The sequence below is a fragment of the Bubalus bubalis genome, chromosome 3, assembly GCF_019923935.1.
Source record: "Bubalus bubalis isolate 160015118507 breed Murrah chromosome 3, NDDB_SH_1, whole genome shotgun sequence".
NCBI classification, from domain to species: Eukaryota; Metazoa; Chordata; class Mammalia; order Artiodactyla; family Bovidae; genus Bubalus; species Bubalus bubalis.
This window is the reverse complement of record NC_059159.1, coordinates 148,376,339-148,381,726: the sequence shown is the minus strand read 5'-3', so window position 1 is coordinate 148,381,726 and position 5,388 is coordinate 148,376,339.

Sequence of the window (5,388 nt, the reverse complement as noted above, 5' to 3'; positions counted from 1 at the left end):
TGTTATGCCACATTTCCACAGAGCCTTCTGAGTACAAATGGGTTGGCTCTGAGCATCAGATTATCAAGCCTCATATCACCCTCAAATCCTCAGGTGACCTACATTCTTCCTGCATTTCTGAAATGTTATTGGTCAGAGAGCTTGGAGCTCCACTGGGAAGCTGGGACAATCCTTTGCAAATGTGGCAGCTCTAAAATTACATCAAGAGCTAGTCAAGGGCTCTTCCCACTACACCCAAGCACAAAATAAACCAAGAGCATCTGCCTTTCAGGAAAACTACACTTAGAAACTCAGAAGTAAGAACAACACAGAGAATGAGGGCACTCTCAACAATAAGGAGATGTTTTGTTTTACAGTAAAGTATCTGTGGTAAATGAATACAAAAAGAAACCCACATCAAACATTGAAGAGAACAGCTCAGAGAGGCAAATAAGCAAGTTACCCCCCACTAGAATGCAAGGAGGTAGAAAAAGAGCAAAGTTAATCTGTGAAATCTCATGATTTCATAAAAATTTGCTGCCTGGACACGTTTTGCCTGTTCATGGAAAATCAGAGATCTGAGCAGGCAAGTTTTTATGGGATGGAGTATATTGAAATCTACATCAGTATGGGTGAATATGGACAGTTGAATGGATGGATGGAAGGAGGGGTGGGTGGATGGATGGATGGATGGATGAAGGGACAGAGACAGATGAATAGATGGATAGATGGATGGATGGATTGTTTTGTGATAAAGCAGATGTAGCAATATGTTAACTGTGTAATTTTGTTTGTAAGAATGTCAGTGATCCCTATGCAATTCTTTTTACTTTTCTATATATTTGAAATTTTTTATATTTATATATTTTAATGTTGGAGAGAAACCCTGTGACTGAGTGTCCTTCATAGCTTCATTTCTTGACAGACCCAAGGAAACCTGTGAAAAAGTAAAACTCTTGAACCTCTCCAGGCCCACATCTGAGTTCCTGGGAGTGAAGTTTGGGAGACTGCATTCCTGTGAACCCAGGGCTTTAAAAACACCATAGAGAAGTCACCTGAGGGAAAGTTTATCACAAGGTAACCAGGCACAGCTCTGCCTCTCCCCACATGAACCTACAGCAACTGCCTCTGAACAGTGGCTGCAAGTCTGATATTCCACAAGGCTGGAATCCAGATCAGCCTCCAGAGCAATAGAACCATGTGCCGTGAATATTGATGGTGGGGCGCTGAAAGCAGACCCAGCGGAGCCTGGTAGCCACACATGAATGAGTGCTGTGACCTAACCCTAGAAAACATCCCTCAGTGCTCAGAGGGCCCTGTGGCTGACCCTCTAGAAAAGTTTCAAGAAAAGAGAAAATACTGGGTTTAGTAGCTCAGATGGTAAAGAATCTCCCTGCAATGCAGGAGATCCTGGTTCAATTCCTAGGTCAAGAAGATCCCCTGGAGAAGGGAATGGAAACCCACTCCAGTATTCTTGTCTGGAGAAACCCATGGACAGAGGAGCCTGATGAATTACAGCCCATGGGGTCATAGAGTTGGACATGACTGAGCAACTAAGCACACACAGAGAAAATTACCCTGTGTTGCCCTTAAGATCAGCTGTCTAATTTGTCAGGCCAGGAGCAAAATGAACATATATGTCCTGTTGTTCAGAAATTACTAAGAATATCAAGATGGCAATGGCAGAACATGGAAACAAGCCCAGGATGCTTCTGAGCTCAGGGCCCCAAGGTACGCCCAGCTTGAACACCCTGAAGCCGGCACCAGTTACCTGTGTTATGGGAACCACACTCTGTAAGCCAGTCACACAATGTATATAAATGTTTTTGTTTCTTAAATCAAATATCTGGTCCAAAGTAATCACATGTTCCAACTAAAATCTCTAGGAACATGCCTATTTTTCCTCATTAAGTCACTGACTCTGTGGAGAGCTTATTTTTCATATTAACTATGATGTATGTTTTATTTGTTCATTCAGTGCATATCTACTGAGAACCAATGATGCTTCAAGTCCTGGAGATACAATGAGAAATAGCACATGTCTTCTAGGGAAGTTGACAGAAAAGGGAAGACTGCTGATAACCAAACAAGTCATTGCCAGTGGTTCAGGGACAAAGGAACCCAGGTGGCTGAGGAGTACCAGGAATGAGGGGCTGGTGCTAGGACCTTCCAAACATTTCATGGATTGTGGTTTTGTGCTTCCTCTGCTGTTGTCACCATTTTAATTTTATTTTGAAGAGGTAATACCTGCAGGTAGCACAGAACTCCAAGAATGCCAAAAGTGTCAGTCCCTCGGCCTGACCCCTTTGATCTTGCTGTGTCAGCCAGCTTGGCACCTTCTGCCACCAGGGTCAACACCAGAGGGCGCAGGCCAGGTCGGGAGCTAGGGAAGGTTGATGCACAGACATCCCAGCTCCCTGGGGCCCTGGGAAGGGTAAGCCTGAGGTGTGTTTGGGTTCCTGATGCCCCCAGTGTGGCTGGGGGACCACTACCACAGTGTCTTACCTCCTGGAGGTATTTCTGGAGTCACGTCTCACATAAATGACCTCCTCTCACCTCCTTATCTCAGGAAAGCCAGAATCAGATGTGATTCCAATAGCATCCCCTGGAAAGGGAGGGGAAGGAGGCTGAGGAGGAGCCAAGGACACCAGAGGGAAAATGAAGGGTGTGGTGCCTGGAAGCCACAGGACGGGGTGACTGGCCATGCAGGCTGCAGTGAGTCTAGCAGAGGAGAGTGTGGAGTGCTTGCAAGCCTCATCAATGATGGGCCCAGTGGTCCTGTTGGACAAGGCCCACAGAAACGCAAAGAGATCTGAGAGAAATCCAACTGACCGAGGGAGAGAGAGAGAGGCAGCAGCTGCGATGGGTGTGGGCTCAAGGGAGAATGCTTCAAGTTCAGGTTGCAAAGACACAACTAGAAGTGGAAGTGATGGTGGAGATCCCTGAGAAAGAGAATCGTCAATGGTGGGAAGTCTGGAGAAAGTGGGTTGTGCGGGGTCCAGAGATCAGGGGGCTCAGGACCACAGTGCAGGCAGCAGGTCTGGGAAATTGACACAAGGAGCATTCCCCAAGTATGAACATACTCTTACATTCATGATCTGTCCACTCAGACCCCATGGGACACAGGCCCTGGCCCCATAGTTCTACAGATGTTATGAGGAAGGCAGGATCCGGCCCAGCGTTTGGAAGTCTAGGGGGCAGAAAGGGTTAAGGGTTTGGGCACAATCATGCAGCACTGAAAAGGGACAGCCCAGGTCAGACCCTGCCAGCCCCAAAGGTGTGTGGGCAGGGCTCATAGATGGACCGCTGGACACGAGACGCATTCCTGGCATGGGGGAGCTGTGTGACCCTCTGTTGGTTGGGGGAGCTGTGTGACCTTGAGTCTGTCACCTCAGCCTCAGTTTCCACACCTGTTAGGGTTAAGAGGAAGAACCAACCAGAAGGCACAAGCCTGTGTGCTTTTACTTCAACAAATATTAATTCATCCATTTATACTACAGAAAAGAACTGAGAGCCTCGATGGCTGTGTTGAGAGTCTGCCACAGAGCCACTAATGCCATAAACCAGGAAAGCCTGGCCCCTGCCATGAAGAGTGTGATTTATTTATTTAAGCATTTATTTTTGGCTGTGCTGAGTCTTTGTTGCTGCATACAGGCTACTCTCTAGTTGTGATGCCCACACTTCTCATTGTGGTGATTTCTCTTAATGAGGAGCAAGGGCTCTAGAGAACTTGGACTCAGTAGTTGTGATGTCAGGGCTTTGTTGCATGTGGGCATTTGAGATCATCCTGGACCAGGGATTGAACTCATATCCCTTTCATTGGCAGGTGGATTCTTAACCACTGGACCACCAGGGAAGTTCCAAGAGTATGGTTAAAAAAGGAACAGATTTATACTCACAACCTGTGTGCCAGTGAGGGCCAGTGGCCACCCAGGGTGGTCGTAAGACCAGAAAGAGACACTTGACCTTTCTGAAGATGGGGGCGTTAGGAAAGGGCATCTTCCAGTTACCTACATCTACAACAAAGCCTCCTAACACTTAGTGACTTAAAGTATGGATGATTTATTTATTATGCCAATGATTTTTTTCTCATTTTCTCTCACCCCCTTGGAGTTTGATTACCCTTAGCTCAGGCAGTTGCAGCTATTTGGTGGCTGAGGCTAGACTCATATCCAATGCTCTCTCATGTACCCATCTGGAGTAAATGCAAGCTGTCAGCTGGTCCTTTTCTGGGGCAATTGCCTGTAGAACTACAGCTGGCCTCACCACGTGGCCTGGGCTCCCTCAGAGCATGGCAGCTGAACTAACTCCAAGAGCAAGCATCCCAGGAGACAAGAAGGAGATGCTACATCACTTTTCATGCCTCATCTCAACAGCAAACAAGTCATTTCTACCTGTTGGCCAGTCAGTAAGGCTGGCCCAGATTCAAGGGGACAGATGGAGCCCACCACTCCCAAGAAGGATTGTCTCCACCACTCCCAAGAAGGATTGCCCTCACCAAATCACAAAAAGAACACAGGGGTGAGGATATGAGGCAGCCAGTTTTGGAAAGCACAACATCCCTCCAGGAATGGCAGAGCAGGTGTCCCCAGAAGATGACCCTGGTCAGCATCAGAAGGATGGGTAGGTATCTCCATTGAGAAGGGGCCACACCAAGCTGTTTTGTTGAGGAAGCTGATGGATCCCTCATCAGCGCTGGGACAGGAGGAGAGGAGTCACTTGTGGCCATGGACACTTTGCAAATGTAGGCAGTCAAGGCTTGCTGCACTGGAGCAGTGTCGTGTCTGCATGTCCATCTCCCTGGGGATATGGGGATGTCGATCACTAGCAGTAATGCCCATCACTGAGAAATGATCCCAACACTCCAGCCCAGTCCATACACAGCTGCCAGCATCATGGGGCTTTGAGCCTTGAAAAGCGGCTGCTCGAACCTGGGATGTCCTCTGAGGGTAAAATGCATCCCAGATTTAGAAGACTTAGTACAAAAAGGCATGTAAAATATTTCATGAATGATCTTTCATATCAATGATGTGATAAAATGATAATAGTTTATATGGTGGTGATAGTTTAGTGGTTAAATTGTGTCCAACTCATTTGTGATCCTATGGACTATAGCCCACCAGGCTCCTCTGTCCATAGAATTTCCCAGGCAAGAATACTGGCATGGGTTGCCATTTCCTTCTCCAGGAGAATCTTTCTTCTCCAGGGATCAGACCCCGGTTTCCTGCATTGCAGGCAGAGTCCTTACTGACTGAGCCACCAGGGAAGCCCTGATAATTTATAAATAGCAGATTAAATATAATATTTTATTAAAATTAATTTCACTTGTTTATTTTTATAGCTCAACTACTAAAAAATTGTAAACTGTATACATAGCTCACATTATATTTCTCTTGGGCAGAGCTGCTC